Source organism: Suncus etruscus, chromosome 3 (genome assembly GCF_024139225.1).
Source record: "Suncus etruscus isolate mSunEtr1 chromosome 3, mSunEtr1.pri.cur, whole genome shotgun sequence".
Taxonomy (NCBI): Eukaryota; Metazoa; Chordata; class Mammalia; order Eulipotyphla; family Soricidae; genus Suncus; species Suncus etruscus.
This window is the reverse complement of record NC_064850.1, coordinates 110,064,684-110,082,874: the sequence shown is the minus strand read 5'-3', so window position 1 is coordinate 110,082,874 and position 18,191 is coordinate 110,064,684. Positions and strand designations below refer to the sequence as shown.

General features: G+C 36.0%; 1 protein-coding gene and 1 non-coding gene across 3 annotated transcripts in view; one reads left to right on the top strand and one right to left on the bottom strand.

The window, feature by feature from the left end:
* FBXW7 (F-box and WD repeat domain containing 7) overlaps positions 1–18,191 on the bottom strand; it is a 221,202-nt gene that overhangs the window by 49,691 nt on the left and 153,320 nt on the right. The gene's annotated exons all lie outside the window — the stretch shown is intronic.
* Positions 12,728–12,913, top strand: LOC126005410 (U2 spliceosomal RNA). The gene has a single exon (XR_007494512.1). It is a non-coding gene; the product is annotated as a U2 spliceosomal RNA (small nuclear RNA).

Sequence of the window (18,191 nt, the reverse complement as noted above, 5' to 3'; positions counted from 1 at the left end):
AACTGAGTCAGGATATCATCCATGGTAGAGCGCAGCACATGCCTTACATATATGGGATCCTGGGTTATCACCTGCAGCATCATGCCAGCACTACCACAAAAATATTCACTCTGTTTGAGGATTTACTGTACCTTTAAAAATGACCAGCAGAATATAAATGTTTGTTATGATAAAGAATATACAGGAACTACAATTATAGTACAAAAGTAGGGTATTTGCCTTGTATAAGGTGATCCTGGGACAATCCCAGCACTGCAAATGGTCATAAGCCACATCAAGAATGATCCTTGAGCAGAGAGCCTGAGCGCCATCAGGTTTGGCTCCTTCTAACCAAAAAGTATTATACTGGGGGAAGGCACGCAGAGAAAAAAGCTCAATATATAGAGCACATGCTTTGCATGTGGGAGAACTGGGTTCAATCTTCACACCACATGCTCCCTGAGAATCACCAGAAGTAACCACTGTGTACAGCTGAGAGTAGGCCCTGAGCAAATCTAGGTTTGGTCCCGAAAATAATATATTCAAAAGTAGCTTTAATGGTGTTTATCAATTTGTACCATTTTTCATAGATGCCACTCAAATGATTTTATTAGTAAGCTTTTAGACGAGGGTTCATACCTAGCGGTGCACAGGGCTTACTCCTGGCTCTGTACTCAGAAATCACTTCTGGCTGGCTCAAGGAATCATCTGGATGCAGGGCATCAACCTGGATCAGTCAAGTGCAAGGGAAATGCCATACCTGCTACACTATCACTCTGGCCTCTTATTAATAGGTCTTACTCTAACAGTATTTGCTTTGTCCATTTTTCTGAAAATCTAAAAGATTTAAGCTACTGAAAACATCATGTTAGCTAAAAATTAAACCAGATATACATATGTATTTTAATGGTTCAGAAGAGAATAAATGTGTTCCGTTAAACTGAGCACAGCATTGTATATTTAACTGTCTAGTTTTACTTGCTTTTACTGCTTTTTATCACCATTCCCAATTGAGAAGAATTTAACAAAAGATGCTATATATAATGGAGAAGTGTCAATAGGACTAAGCACCCACAGAAAAGCCTTTTTAAAAATACTAATATTGGGGGCCGGAGAGATAGCATGGAGGTAAGGCGTTTGCCTTTCATGCAGGAGGTCATCGGTTCGAATCCCGGCGCCCCATATGGTCCCCCGTGCCTGCCAGGAGCAATTTCTGAGCCTGGAGCCAGGAATAACCCCTGAGCACTGCCGGGTGTGACCCAAAAAAACCACACAAAAAAAATACTAATATTATTTCAATTACTTCCTTTCAGTTTGAGGCCTATAAATACACAAGTAATCATTTTAATAGCAGATAAGGGCACTCACATTAGTTCGCTTCTAATGCAACTACAACATATTTTTCATCTCAATCTTAGATGCAATCACTATTATACCTATAGATTTCCAAATCTTTGGATTTATCTTCTAGTAAGTATTCTAATATTCCACAGTAAAACTAAAGAATATGGTAACATTTCTCAAACCATACACATTTTTGTATATACACTGTGTGGGATTTTAAGCAAATATAATCAAGACAACAAAAGACAGAATATGATGATACACTAGCTAACAGTATCAATGCTTTTGAATTTATACTAATGAGAAAGCCTTCTAAAAAACATGCTAACAGTTCTAGGAGAGGTTATGGTCATTTATTACTTTTTGTATCAGAGTTAATTAATATTCTAAAAAGGTTTACAAAAAGCTGAACAACCTCTCTAGCTCTGAATTCATGGCGTTGACCTTAGACTTTCTCAGAATGATTTTTAATGCACTCTGTTATTAGTAAAACCTGTTCAAACACATGCCCCATCTGCCAGCACCCTGTCTGCAACAGAGCTTCTTATTCTTATAGCCAGTACAACTTCTGCTTGCTTCCTTCTCTTCTCTACATACCAGCTGTATGGTAATGAGTATGAGCAGCTGAAAATGCTGCATGATAACAAAGCTAATATGAAATCGGCAGAACAACGCCTCCCCTCAATGAAGCAGTTGCAGCGGGAACAGGGCAGATAAGCTGTTCGGTAGAGGTGGTAATGTGGTGAGGGTGAGCTCTGGGTAAACTGGGTATAGAGGGTGCTCTGGAGTGTTTTAAATACGGAATTTGTAATAATTAAAAATAAAAAAGAGGCAAAGCAGCAAGGGGTGGCAAAAAAGAACCCAAATTTCTAACAGCTTTTGCGAATTATGTGACTTAACTCTTGAATGTTTTAAATGTTCACAAGTTTCAGTTCTTATATAATAGTATCTCAGGTGCTGTTATGATAAATTACTTTTCAAAATGCTAGCAAATTTTTCCCACTGTTTTGTTTTGGGTTTTTCTTTTTTAGAGTATTTGGGGGAAATCCGGAAAATACATGGGAGTCAGAACTTAGAATCATGACCAAAATGGGTGCCAGATATTTTTGCAACAAACATGGTATATGAATCAATAAGGTGTTTTAAATACTTTTATAGCAACCGAAGTTTGTTAATTTAATAGTATTTGAATCCGACATTTATTCTGTATACGTGGTGAGCCCTAAACAAAATATTAAGATGATGCATGCTACTTTTTTAATTATGAAAACATAATGGGGTTATAATTTTAACATATATGATAGCCACACTGAATGAATCTACATAATGTAAGTAGAAATAAATTGTTCATTTTTGGTATGGTAGTCTAGTCTTTCCATTTAGGAAAATTAAATTAGAAAACTGCTTAAGAAAAATTAGTAGGGGCCGGCGAGGTGGCGCTAGAGGTAAGGTGTCTGCCTTGCAAGCGCTAGCCAAGGAAGGACCGCGGTTCGATCCCCCGGCGTCCCATATGGTTCCCCCAAGCCAGGGGCAATTTCTGAGCGCTCAGCCAGGAGTAACCCCTGAGCATCAAATGGGTGTGGCCCCCCCCAAAAAAAAAGAAAAGAAAAGAAAAATTTGTAGTTATCAAAATTGGTGCTGTGGTTTTCCTTTCACAATGAGGAGGAAAAATTTAAAAATACTAAAATAAATATGTTTTTATCAGAATTTAACTTCTCACCAACTTTTAAAAGTCTTGTGTAAACTTTATTACAATTATTTGCTATTACACAATAAAACTTTCATTTTTGGGGGGTGGGAGTTGGGACATACTCTGGGGTGCTCAAAAATAACCAGGACTCTATGTTCAGGTTTGACTCCTGCCACTCTGTTTTGAGGACCATATATATGTGTGAGGGATTTGAATCAGGACCAATAGGATGCAAGAAAACACCTTAATCCCTGTACCTTAATTCCTCCAGCTCACAAACATCCTTTCATTTGACCTTTAATCAAGTACTCTGCATTTCTGACATTCTAAGATAAACTTCACAAAGTTTTTTTTAATATAAAATCTTTATTTAAGCAAGATTGTATTGGTGTTCACTCAAAAACAGAACACCCCCTACTCCAAGCAGTTCTTTAGCTCATATGACTTAATGAACAAATCAAAGTGATAGGTGAAAATGAGAAAATTAATTATTGGGAATTTTTGTTGTTGTTTTGGGCCACATCTGGTAGTGATCTGGGTGACTCCCAGCTCTGTGCCTGGTGGGGAGTTGGAAATGGAGGTGTCTCTCTTTCTGCCCCTCTGGGAAGCAGGTAGTAAGTACTATGGCTTCCCACCTGCAAAGCAGTATTTTCAGTCCATTGAGCTCTCTGGTGACTGAGTATTTGTGAGCCACTCACCAAGTGGGCTAGTACTTCAATGAGAGGATACTAGGGAAGTAAATCTGCTGGGACAAGTCAGAGTATTTTCAGAGCCATCTAGCAGTGCTTAGAGACCTCTAGTGTTCAGTGGCTCCCAGACTACACTAGCCAGTGCTTGGGGCCTCTGGGCTATGCTGGGGCATCACATGGTGCCAGCATCTAAGTGGGGTAGGTTTCATGCAAAGGGAGCATCTTAACTCGTGTACTATCTCTCCAGCTCCAAAACTTGTCTTGTTTTTGTTTTTGTTCTTTTTGAGCCACACCCGGTGATGCTCAGGGGTTACTCCTGGATCTGGCTTAGGGAACCATATGGGATGCCGGGGGATCAAACCTTGGTCTGTCCTAGGTCAGTCGCATACAAGGCAAGCACCCTACTGCTGCACCACCACTCTGGCCCCCAGAAATTGTCTTTTTAAAATAAAAGGCTACTATGAATTTCCTAATAACCGTAAATGTTCTAATACTTAAAAAAATAATAGTTGCCAATTAAATGTTTTTAAATAATGGTGTTTAGTAATTTGTTTTGTTGTCAGATTGGAGAACTAAGACTTTGTTTTTATACACTACTCAATGAAATATCCTTTTTGAAAGGTTGATACAAAGTGAATATATGTAAGATTGTGCTTATTTTTATGAATCACTTGTCATCATTTTATTGACAAACTCTAAAATTGCTTGCTGTTGACTAGTTAAACATCTCAAAGTTAAATATAAATCAAACCCATGAGGTTACACAGTATAAAAATGTCTAAATCATATATTAGCACCTAACTTAAGAACTGTTCCATCTTAATGAAAATAATTCTACTTTCTCAGAAGAGCAATTTTTTTTTGGGGGGGGGAGAATTGGGACCACACTCAGTGACACTCAGGGGTTACTCCTGGCAATGCGCTCAGAAATTGCTCCTGGCTCAGGGAATCAATTGGGACACCAGGGATTGAACCAAGGTCCGTCCTGGGTCAGCCACGTGCATAGCAAACACCCTACTGATGTGCTATCGCTCCAGCCCCATGAAGAGTAATTTTTAACAGATTTTTAAAATACAAAAATTCATACACCATTCACAAAAGCAGTACTCTACTGCCCCTCCATGTTCAAACTAGTATTAACAATGATATCCTAAAATCTAACTATAATCCCCTCTCAGGGCCAGAAATATAAATTCAAGATAACAGAGTTTCATCTAATATTACCACAGATTTTTCCTCTAAAAATACAATACCTCATCATTATATGAAAATACCATAAAACAAACAATAAACAGATGCGCCAATAGTCATGTGTTTGCAGGCCAATATTAACATCTTAACATTTGAGAAATACCACTGAATTTGTCCTCCGGAGCCAAATAAACATCAATAAAGTCTATACATATCTATAAATACACTGACTTTTCCAAAGTCACAAGAAAAAAAACTTATTAACCGAACATTATTTTTTTTTTTTTTGGTTTTTGGGCCACACCCGTTTGACGCTCAGGGGTTACTCCTGGCTATGTGCTCAGAAATCGCCCCTGGCTTGGGGGGACCATATGGGACGCCGGGGGATCGAACCGCGGTCCTTCCTTGGCTAGCGCTTGCAAGGCAGACACCTTACCTCCAGCGCCACCTACCCGGCCCCGAACATTATTTTTACTTTAAAAAAAATCCACTTTAATTCTATCATGTTTTATGGACAAAACACTGCAAATGTAAATTAAGGCACAGTCTACATCAATAAATGCTGGGTAAATTACTAATTGGGAATCCTCTTTTTCACTTTTTCATTTATTTTTTGGCCACACCCATCAGTGCTCTTCACTCAGAAATCACATCTAGGGTGGGCTTGAAGGACCATATGTGATGCCGGGGATCAAATCCTGTTTGGCAGAATGCAAAGGCAAGTGTCCTACCTGCTGTACAATCAATCTCTCCAGCCCAACCAGGACTCTTCTAACATACAGAACGACTTTACCACAAACAGCAGTCTTTTCAAAATAGTAATTGAGTAGCTTTATTTTTAATACATTAAGAATCGGGATTATACCTACAATAAATACATCCATCCTAAATTATAGTTTTCATTTGGCTTTTATGCAACAGACATATATGTAATACATATTTTTGTTTGTTTGTTGTTTTTGTGTTGGGGCCACATCTGGTGGTGCTCAGGGCTTACTCCTGGCTCTGTATTCAGCAATTACTCCTGGCTATGCTCAAAGACCATATGGGATGGCAAGAATCGTTGGTTTTGAGCAAAGCAAGTATTCTTTCTACATGCTGTACTATCAAGATGTAGTCTTTCATATACATATTAATTAGTAAACCTGCTGCAAAAGTGAAGACTCTAAATTCTGATTCGGGATCATTTCAGGTAGAAACTCACATGGTGAGTTACATAGGGTATTAAAACGTTATCCTATATATTCATGCTGATTTTCAATGATGCACACAAAAATTCTAGATAATATTAAAATGCAGTATTACTTTAAAAATTTAATGAAAAAAAGTTCTCTTGCAAGAACATATAAAGTGAATAGGATGAAATCATTAAATCCTTTAGTTTCAAAATAGTATTTTGCTAACAGTAGCAGATGCTACCTAACAATATATTAAAATTAGTAGATCATACATTTCAGAAATTATCAACATATGAAAGTCAAGTCAGGTGAATAGTATATTTCCATATGTACTTATATATGCATGTACATGTAGTATCCATATATCCATGTGAAGGAACTATAATGCATATTATCAGTATTATATTATAATGCATATTGACTTAGAAATGAAAAGTAGAGGGTTCAGAGCGACAACACAGCGGTAGGGCATTTGCTTTCCATGTGGCCGACCCAGGACAGACCTGGGTTCAATTCCTGGTATCCCATATGGTCCCCTGAGTCTGCCAGGAGTGATTTCTGAGCCAGGAGTAATCGCTGAGCACCGCCAGGTGTGGCCCCAAAACCAAACCAACCTACCAAATAAACAAACAAAAATCAAATAAATAAAAAGTAGAGTCAGAGATAGTTCAATGGGCAAAATACATGCTATACATGCAGGAGACCCAGGTTTGAGCCCACCACTGCATGGAACCCATATGTTACCAGTAGATTCCTCCCCAGAAAAAATAAATGTGGACAACTGAATAGAGTGTGATGTTATATGGGAAACTAGAGCAGACCAAACATGTCCATTCCTGGGTGAATTTCTCCTACTCACTAATTTTTTTAAAATAATTTTTACTGTGACCAAAGTAAATTATGTATCATTCACAGTAATATTTAAGGTACATAGTGACGTTGAATCAGGGGCATTCCCACCACCAGTATTGTCCTCTCTCTACCCCTGGTTCCCAGTATCCATCCCATAGCCCCCTAATTTGCCGCCCCACCCCCCCCCCCGACTGCTAGTATAACTGGTCCCCTTTGTATAGCTTGTAGATTGAGTACTGATTCTGTTGACTTTGGGTTTGGTGTTTAAGTCTGATCATTTTTCTTTTTTCTTTTTCTTTTTTTTTTTGGTTTTGGGCCACACCCATTTGACACTCTGGGGTTACTCCTGGCTATGCGTTCAGAAATAGCTCCTGGCTTGGGGGGGACCATATGGGACGCCGGGGGATTGAACCATGGTTCGTCCTAGGCTAGCGCTTGCAAGGCAGTTGCCTTACCTCTAGCGCCACCACTCTGGTCCCATGTCTGATCATTTTTCATTTATACTCAATGTTCATATGACTGTTTGGTCCTGGTATCATCGTTTTTATTTCCTCCCTCAATTTATGAGGCAGTACAAGATGATTCAAGTTATGTGGTTCTGTTTGGAAAAAAAAAAGAAAATAAACTGGGAGGAGACCATCTAGAGGTTATAAATATCAATTTAAAAGAAGGGGAAAAAGAAGAAAAACATAACAAAAAATAACACTAAAAACAAAATCAATCAAAAAAACAACTAGCAACTAAAAAAAAAGCACCACAGCAACAAAGACAACAACCAAACAATAACCACAAGAATGCAGAAGAAAGAAAGAAAGAAAGAAAGAAAGAAAGAAAGAAAGAAAGAAAGAAAGAAAGAAAGAAAGAGAGAGAGAGAGAGAGAGAGAGAGAGAGAGAAAGAAAGAAAGAAAGAAAGAAAGAAAGAAAGAAAGAAAGAAAGAAAGAAAGAAAGAAAGAAAGAAAGAAGAAAGAAAAGAAAGAGAAAGAAAGAAAGAAAGAAAGAAAGAAAGAGAAAGAGAGAAAGAGGAAGGAAGGAAGGAAGGAGGGAGGGAGGGAGGGAGGGAGGGAGGGAGGGAGGGAGGGAGGGGGGAGGGAGGGAGGAGAAGGAAGGAAGGAAGGAAGGAAGGAAGGAAGGAAGGAAGGGAAGGAAGGAAGAAGGAAGGAAGAAGAAAAGGAAGAAGAAAGAAAAAAGAAAGAAAGAAAGAAAGGAAAGAAAGAAGAAAGAAAGAAAGAAAGAAAGAAAAAAGAAGAAAGAAAGAGAAAGAAAGAAAAGAAAGAAAGAAACAAAGAAAGAAAGAAAGAAATAAAGAAAGAAAGAAAGAAAGAAAGAAAGAAACAAAGAAAGAGAAAGAGCGAAAGAAAGAGAGAAAGAGAAAAAAGGAAGGAGGGCTGGTGTGGCAAAGTTTTTTTTTGTGTGTGTGTTTTAATAGGCACAGTAAATATTGGGGAAATTAGAAAGGAATTTCCTTGGCCTACGAGATACAGGGTTTCTCTGCCCTTAAAGCATACCATCATGTTGGAATAACTACAGGCTCCCTACACGCTCATTTTCACACCCCAAGGTCTTTTTATGGTGCCAGGAGACTTTCCACTCAATTGTACTCACTCACTAAAAGTTTAAATTATATATAAAAGGCAGGATTTTTTTTTTTTTTTGCATTGTCCCTCAAAGTATCTCAAGAACTCAGAATTGTGGCAGACAATCAGTAGATGCTTTCTGTTGAATGAATTAATCTATTAATTAATGAATCCTCTGATTCAGGTATGTGGCTGTCAGAATGTGGATAAATCAGAGGAAAAAAAGGCACATGTGGCCTTCTAAAGGGAAGGTGCTTGTCTTACTCATCTGTTATAGGACAATACACAAAGTAGTTTCTGTATCTACAAGTAATTTCAAGTAACTTAAAATTTAAAAGTAATTTACTATGGGCCAGAGAGACAGGTTAAGCCTCTCTGCCTTAACCGTTAAGGCATCTGCCTAGCATTTAGTCAGCCCACTTCAATTCCCAGCATTGCAAAGAGACCTTCCCAAAGACTGCCAGGACTGACCCCTGAGCAAAGGGCCAGAATAATCCTTGATCACTGCTGGGTACAGTCCAAATTTACCCCCACCCACCTGCCTCACCCATAAAGAAAGTTACTCGAGTTAATTTTCCTGGAAAATAAAACTAAAGAAAAGAAAATAAAAAGTGGGGCTCTCATCCTTTATTTAAATTACAAGTCTATTAGCATGAACTCCATGTAACTACTGGAAAAAAATAACAAGCTCCAAATAATCACTGTATTTATTCTATGGAGTCCTTTATAAGCAGGAAAATCAATCACAGTATATATTTATATAATGTGTTTTATAGTATATATTCAAAAAGTATATATATCAGGAGTGATTCCTGATTTCAGAGCCAGAAGTAAGCCCTGAGTATCATCGGGTATAACCCAACCCCTTAACCCAACATACACAATGTGTAGCACAAACATAAATATTGTTATTGGCAGGGCTAAAGAGATAGTACAGCTATTTCTTGTACTAAGCCCACCTGGATTCAATTCCTAGCACCCACATTCAACTCCTGAGCCAATCGGGAGTGATCCCTACGCACAGGTCCAGATGTAAGACCTGAGCATCATTGGTATGACCAAAAATTTTTTTAAATTAAAAATACTGGTGATAGCTATAAAACTCAAAGTTTTATGAAATTTCATAATTTTGGAATAATGTATGTTGCATTTTCTTGACTTTTGCATTTTAGCATTTAAGATATATACTCTGTACATACTCTGTACCACAGAAAACTTCCCATTTCACATAAGTATTTCTGCTGAATATTCAGAAAAGATGATTATGTAAATTAGAGTAAGATTTTCCTTACTTTGAAAGTGTTTTCTGTTTTTGACACTTGCTGAATCTCTGGTATATATACAAAAAAGACCGTGGGATCATTTAAAAAAAATTTTTTTTTTTGGTTTGCTTTGGGATCATACCCAAGGGTACTCAGAGCTTGATTCTGGCTCGAACTAAGAGATCACTCCTGATGGTCTTTGGAGTACAATATGGGGAGGTGGGGATCAAACCCAGGTTGCCATGTGCAAGGCAATTGTCCTACCCACCGATTCTCTGGTCTTAATTCATTTCTTATTTATCATACCAGAATATTAGGAGATAAACATGAAGATTATTTTTAACATAGTTTTGGTCTATTTTCCTTGTGTCAAGACTTAATATTAGTAAATTAGTTTCTGTGAAACATAGCCTACAAAAAAAATACTTACCCTATGAAGTCAAATTACCAAGCAATATGTACAAATTGTTATCAACAAGAAAGATAATTTGCAATGGTTTATTCCACAATGTAGTGGCAGATTTATAAGTCATGCTAGCATTTGCTTTTCAAGTTTGTATCTAATAACTGAGGCAGGACCTACAAGAAAGACATCGTTTAATAAGAAAAAGGTCAAGCAAGTACTTATTAAAGGTAGAGACTAAGGCCATCTTATTTTTATTTTTACTTTTAAATGATTTTTACTTTTTTAAGTTTTGGGCCAGACCCAGTGAATCTCAGGGGTTATCTAAATAGAGTGGAAACAAAGGGAGCATTGCATAGTTAAGTGGATTTTAAATATGCAAACTTTACATTTTTTAAATATTCAAATGCAAAAACTTTACATATTGAAAACTCCTTGGCAAAAATTAACACCTAAAATATCTGAAAATCAAGAGCATTTCAAACACCCTTGCTTACCTAGATCAGCATATCACAGCTTTCAGGACACTTGGTCCCGAATATAAAATCCTATGAGAATCCCATCCATCACTTTCTGGGGGCAAGTTATACAACTGTCTACATTGCAGATTCCTCACTTTTCTATCTCCGTAACAATATAAGCTTTAGGAGATCACAGTGTTTAAGTTTCCAACTATGTTCTAAGTACTAATATATACTTTTGGGCTGATATTTATAAACTTCTTGTCAAGATACAATAAATGCAGTTGTGTATAGTCATGTGAATAACATAGATTAAAATGATTCCTTCTGTCCATCATTTCTCCTATCATTTGCTTAGTAAATATCCTTCATGTCTGACTCAATTACTATAAAATTCTTCATGATAATAAGTAAGGCTTATTCTCTCATGCTCTCACAGCATCCTGTGCATGATTCACGGAAGTAATTAACCTTGTTGTTCTATATGGTTTCTTTTATGGTTTTTCTTTTCACGTAACAGGATAGTTAAGGGACTGGAATTTTTCATTTATGCCTGTTCACAGTCCTCTGAATCATCTTTTTATTTATACCTAGTGCAGTGTACAAACAATACAGAGAACAACATTGCAAGGAAACATTTGTATTCTATTTACTTGTATTTAGGCATGATGTTTGAAGTTTGATTCCTTAGGAGAAAAAGGCTGGGAAAGTATTATAGCTTAAGAGGAAGACTACATGTCTTCTCCTGGGAGGTCCTGGGTCCATCTCAGCACCGTCTACCTCCCTACCAGCACCAAGAGCTATGGCCTGTATGTCCCCTTGTATATAGACTAATGGGGGAACGTATGGATGAAAAGAAGAAAAAGACTGGCAGGGCCTATTATGTTTTAATTAAAATGAAAGCGACAACAAAAGATGTCCTATGAACTGAAATGTTTCTTGCAGCTCTCTCCACCCCCAACTCTAATGGAATATATGTATGGGGAAAACAATTTTAAGAAAAGCATATTTAAAAAAAAGAAAAGTATATTTTCATTTATTCACTTATAAAAACAGCACTCTTTTAAAATCTTTCTCTAAACTTGATCATACCATCTTTTGATTATATTATTTATTCTTTTTAACTTCCAAAGTACTGTTAATTTTTCTTTACGATTTAGCATTTTCTGACAATCTTGACTACTACTGACATTCAAAGTACCATCTCAATGACCATACCCTATGTTTGCTTCTCTGTTTTCAAAACTGGTAAGTAGTAATTACTTTTAAAATTAAATGTCAAACGGTATGTGAGTTTAGTTAAATTTAGAAAGTGAAATATTCAAAATCACAGCTGCACAGTCATTTAAAAAACATTTAGTAAACAAAAACATGCCAAATCTTTACAGCACTAAAACTACTTTAACCATTTATCAAGTTTAACACACTCTTCAATAAATCAGTCATACAAATATTTATACTTTCTCCTGTGTATCACTTGAAGAATAAAATGGCAGAAGGTAATTTCTGAACTCTAAAAATGTATAGACTAACTGGGTAGACTGTGAAAAGCTGCTAGCTCTTTCAGTGTCTATTTCTTGGGCCAGAGACAGTACAGTGGATTTACACGCAGCAGACTTGCGTTCATCTCTGGACACCACATGATTCCTAATTGGTCATCACATATGGCTCCTGGAGGCTACTACCCAGTCCTTTCTATGTGACTCCATAGTGGCTGGAGTAGCACCATATCCTGAAGCCCTAAAGGACTAGCTGAGTATCGAGAGTAGCCCCTGGACTCCTTAAGCACTGCTCAGGAGTCGTCCTGCCAAAAAGAAGGGAACACTTTGTAGATGCTTCATGAATAATATTAAATTGTTTCCCAGAAAGATTATACCAATTAAAAGCTAGTCTGAGGGATGTTTAATGTTGTTTAAAGATAAGTAAACAATTTCTAAGCATCTTTACTCTTGTGATAAAATCTTACTGCTTTTAACTAAGTTGATACTTTATTATATTTACATATTTATTCTGTTTCTACTACAGAAAATTCTCATTTTAAAAAATTAAAAGTTCATGCCTAAATTTTCAGAAGAAAATGTTAAATCAAGAAATTATGCTCTCATTGCTTCTCGGTCTTTGGATAAGATCAAGTGTAGTATCTGTTCTTATCAGTTTAATATCTGATATATCATCTGATGATAATATATTAAATTGATTTTTGGCACTCGATAATGGAATAGAGGCCTGCTCCATTCATTACACACATCGACCTGGTATTGCAATACTTCCAGGAATGGTGCACAAGAAAAGAAAGGAAGAAAAAGGAGAAGAGGGGAGGGAAGGGATGGGGAGGGGAGCGGAGGGTAGAGGGGAGAGGAGAGGAGTTTTTCACTTATGAATCAAGAGCATTACCTAACATATAATGCTGGGCTGGCATTTAAATAACTGAAGTTTGAACATGCTAAAATAGATGGACAATCTCTTGAATACATAGGCTCTTCTCTAAATATGAGCAATTAGTAATTGCATTAGCATAAACTTTGATTGAAGGAAACCTAGTTAATATCTTGCACCACATAATCCCAAGCACCACCCTGAGAAAGAGCTGAGGGCCAAAAAAACACAAAACAAATATGTTGAGGCTGGAGCAATAGCAAAGCAGCTACGGAGTTTGTCTTGCACGTGGTCAACGCAGGTTCAATACCAGGCATCCCCAGGTCCCAGCATCTCCATATCCCCTGAGCCTGCCAAGAGTAGTTTCTTAGTACAGAGCAAGAAGTAACAAACTCTTCAGAGTAGCCAGGTGTGGCCCCAAAACCAAAAACAAACAAGCAAAAATATTTTGTTATACACATTTAGAAGAACAACAGAAAGTGCTATATTAAAATTTTCATAATTCTCATAAAAACAAAGATTTTTCTGTTTATCTACAGAATTAGTAACAAGACTCTCTTAAATAAAAGACATGGCTCTAACAACCTCATTCTAAATATTTACTAAGAGCTAAAACTTAGATATAAGCAAAACAATTACATAAAAAGATTTACAAAAATGTAAAGTAATGAAACTTTTCATGAAACTCTGTATTTTACCATTTAGTAAATAAAGTTATGTTCAAACAGCATAACGTTTTTTTGTTTGTTTGTTTGTTTGTTTTGGGGCCACACCCGTTTGACGCTCAGCAGTTACTCCTGGCTAAGCGCTCAGAAATCGCCCCTGGCTTGGGGGGACCATATGGGACGCTGGGGGATCGAACTGCGGTCCATCCTACGCTAGCGCTTGCAAGGCAGACACCTTACCTCTAGTGCACCTTCCCGGCCCCTGCATAACATATTTTTGCATGTTCATTTAAGTGTTGTCCCTAGTTGGCTTTCACATTGAAACAGTCGAGCTGAGTGACTGGTCTAGTATTTCTACGTGGCCTACAATAACCAATACTGTCACTGCCCTGTGCAGAAATTTTGGAAAGCACTTTTTGAGTTAATCTAGCCCACAGTTGTAACAATAAAAAAGGAGTGAAAGCAACATTTTTGCAAGTGACACAAATATTCTATTTGTATTTTTACTTAGAGAAAAGATTATTTCAAATATGGTATTTAGAATACAAGCTAATATAGAATGTAATTGCTACACTATAAAGCTGGTTTTAGCTATTAGAAATCATAGCCTTACATTTCATTGTTGTCTAAGCTATTCAGGTTTCTGGTAAACAAGGCCCTTGTCCCTACCTCAGTTCCCTACCATGCTCATCAGCAAGCTCAACTCCACTGTTAGTCACTATATTACACTCCACAATCTATATGTGGTTCAAAATCAAAAATATGAAAGGTACTCTAGTAATACTGTGCTATGTTATTAGAAACTCTATAAACTGGTACCACTACCTTTTAAAACCACTTCCTTTTAAAAGTCCCATATAAACCAACAATTTCATATCACTTGAAATTTCTACCAAGACTCATACTGAAGAATAACTAAAAGGACATTCTAATGTCCCTTAAAAAGCTTTCCAAGTAGGCCAGGGAAACAGCTCAAATGGTTGAGCACAAGGCCAGCAATGACAGTCCAGAATGGCCCCCCAGCACTGGCCCCTGAAAGGACAGTATCTGTGGAAGTATCCCTATGAATAGGCACACCCAGCGTAAGAAAAACAGATGGTTAAAAACCTACAGCACTGAAGTATATATTTTCAAAATACTTAAAACAGCTGTCAGATAAGCTTTAGCATCCCATCTGATGGACCCTTATTTTATATATATTTAAAGTGAAGAAAATAAGGTGTGATTTAAGAAACAAAGGGGCTAAAGAACAGGTACAGGGGGTAAGGCATTTGCCTACTGCCAGGTATGGTCCACAAACAAAAACAAAACAAAAAAAATTTTCCAGCAATCATATGAATTAAACACATTTTCTAAATTCTGTTCTTCAATGACAATCACAGCATTTAAACAAAGTTACATGCTCCATTAACAGTCCTAATCTTTCTGATACAAAGAATTTCCTTAAGACTTTTGTTTTTGCACCACACCCTGTGGCATACAGGGCTTACTCCAGCCTTTGTGCCGTGAGCTCATCTGTAGTATCAGGAATCAAATCAGGGTCCCCCACATGCAACAAAAGTGCCTTAACCCCTGTACTATTTCTCCAACCTATCCTTAAGACCTCTTTAAAAAAATTGTAGACTCTGCTCAAGCCTTACTCCCCATCTCTTACTAAGACTATCCAAAAGAAATACAGGAATATTATTTCATGTGGTATGGTTTATTTCAGGGGTGAGAGGGTTGCTGGCATTGCCTTCTCCTGTGCTCAGGGATCACTCCTAGTGATGTTTGAGTGACCAAATATGGAGTGCCTGGGTTTAAACCCAGGTCAATCACATGCAAGACAAATGCGTTACCCACTCTATAGCCCCTAGGATTTAATATTTTTAACAAGTATTCCAGATGATATGAAAATTAAGAGTGTCTGAGTAAATATATATAACAAAGATCTTAATACTAAAAAACAGTATAATTTAACTAATTAATAGATTTATTTATTTATTTATTAGCCATACTGGCAGTGCTCAGAAGTTACTCTTGGCAGGCTCGGGGGACCATATAGGATGCCAGGAATCAAAAATGGGTCAGCAGCACGAAGGCAAAGACCCTACCTGCTGTGCTATCGCTCTGGCCGCCCCTTTGTTGTTATTTCTTTACTGCTATTAACTTATAATAGCACTTACATGAGATGAAAATTTTATACAAAAATCAAACCATCAATACTAATACTATATTTAATACCAAAATCATTTCTCAAAATCATTTGAAAATAGTAATTCAAGTTGTAGCTATTAAAAACTATTTTATAGTATTTTTTCCACAAAGTGATTATTTTATTGTACAAACATTAACCATATTAACATACAAGATATATGGAAGGACAATATTGTGTTTTTCAAAAGACCATGTAGTCTTATTAAATTTTTGCTGCATTCATATTTATTTGGACAAAAGCAATCGATAACAACATACAGACTATCTCCTTTAATGTTCTACTATCAGTGAACAACATCTGCTTTAAAGAAGTGTAAACATTAAAATAAGGTAAAAGTAAACTAAATGTTTGACAAGTAACATAATTTTATCATCATATCAAAAGTCTGCTTTAAACTTTTGATAAAGAAACATACATTAACCTTCCTAAAAGGTAGTTAGTAAATTAAATTTGAGAGCATGATAATCAATTTAAAGCCTCCTAAATTAACTGGTTAGAGAGGGACTGAGAGGATATAATTACTTTTACTCTGATAGTTCTAGTAGTCAGTCAATGAGTTACATAATAGTAAATTATTGGCAGGAAGGCAGTCTAAAATGAAATGTGCTCATTTTGGCCTTTACCTTCCAAAAAATATTCTACTATAAATTTTATTTTTCATATATAGTCTTCTCTTGCTATGACAAATGCAAGGCCATAACTACATATAATACAGTAACCTAGGAAAAGGCAATCTGAAAAGTCTTCAAAAAGCCTTCTATTATTTTCTACTAATTTTCTTATAGAATCTTAAGCCTTTTAAATATAATGTTCATTTAATAAGGTAAAGGAAGAAAACACTGTGGCACAATGAATTCTACTATATACTGCACTCCAGTCTAGCAAAAAATCACTAAAATGGAAAAAATTATCATATCTTAACACTCAGTTAAAATACTTTTTTTCCTTCAAGAAGTATTGAAAACTTGACTTGCTAAAGAAGCATTAAATAAATCTGTTTCCTAATGACTTTAAAGCTATCAGAGGCCTCTGTGTAAATGCTTAAATCAGAGGAGTGATCTCACTCAGAAGTTATCAAAGTCAAAGAAAAAAAATTCACATTTTCTAAAAATATAATAAAGGAAAAAGTAAGAGGATGCTAATGGACATGTTTATTCTATTTGCAATCCTTTATTGTACAAATAAACCTCATTCATTTTTTTTTAATATGTTGTTTTGAGTAGGGGCAAAAACTACTCAACAGAAATAAAGATAGTCAGGAAAGATTAAAAAAAAAAAAAACACGGTTAAATTCCAAGCAAATAAAAATTCTTACTAAGGAGTAAAAACATCTTTCAGGTGTTATGAGTTCATCTATTTAATAAGCTATTTCCCCTCTAAAAAATTAAAAATTAAAACACAAATAGCACTAGTATATGCAAATACCCATTTAATCTGAGGCTGGTTTTATATTTTGGATTTTTTTGTAACTTTGGTTTGGTTTCAGTTTAGCGTTTTAGATTATAAACATTTAATTCTAAATATATATCACAAGTTAATAATTCAAAATGGCAGCACACAGCAACTAGGAATATAAAACAAAACCATTAATATTTGTACTTAAAACTTAAAAGATATCATCCTGAAAAATAGCTTAAAGGTTGTGGCGAGATTAAACATTTTAATGATCTGTTAATTCAAAAATATTTCAGTATAAACTATATTGCAAATGTCACACAAAATATAACTTTTTTTATAAAACAGCAAAAAGTAATGTCCATCACATTAAGTCTGAAATGAAAAAATAAGCAACTTAGAAATAATAAATTTGAAATGTTCAGATAAAATTAGGAATCTTAGAATAGTATTTTTAAAAAGTGTTAAAAATGCTGCAATGCTTATCATGTATAAGGAGACTAGCACCATTTTATTTTACTTCTCTCACAAAATAAAAACTGTCTTTGGATTTTTTATTATTTGATAAACCCATTTCAAAACATACCTTTTTACATTTACCAAATCTTAGTAAGTTAAAAAGATTCTAATGGAAATTAAATGAAACAAAAGGTAGGACTGGTGGCCTTGTCTCCTGGACTTCTCTATCAAATTTTAAAAAAGTGCTTAGATAACTACTGAGAGCTATGTAATACATTGGTGGTTTTAGTTATACAGGTCCCATTGAAATTTACAGGATTCTTTCACTAAAGCACACAAAAACACATCATTTAAATATTCCTATTTTTCAAAGGTAAGACTTACCCGTCTACGACAAAAAGGCAGGCCTTGGGCAATGATGCTAATGCTAAATATCTTCATCACAGTCTGATGTGGTAGAGGCTCTTTTGCACTT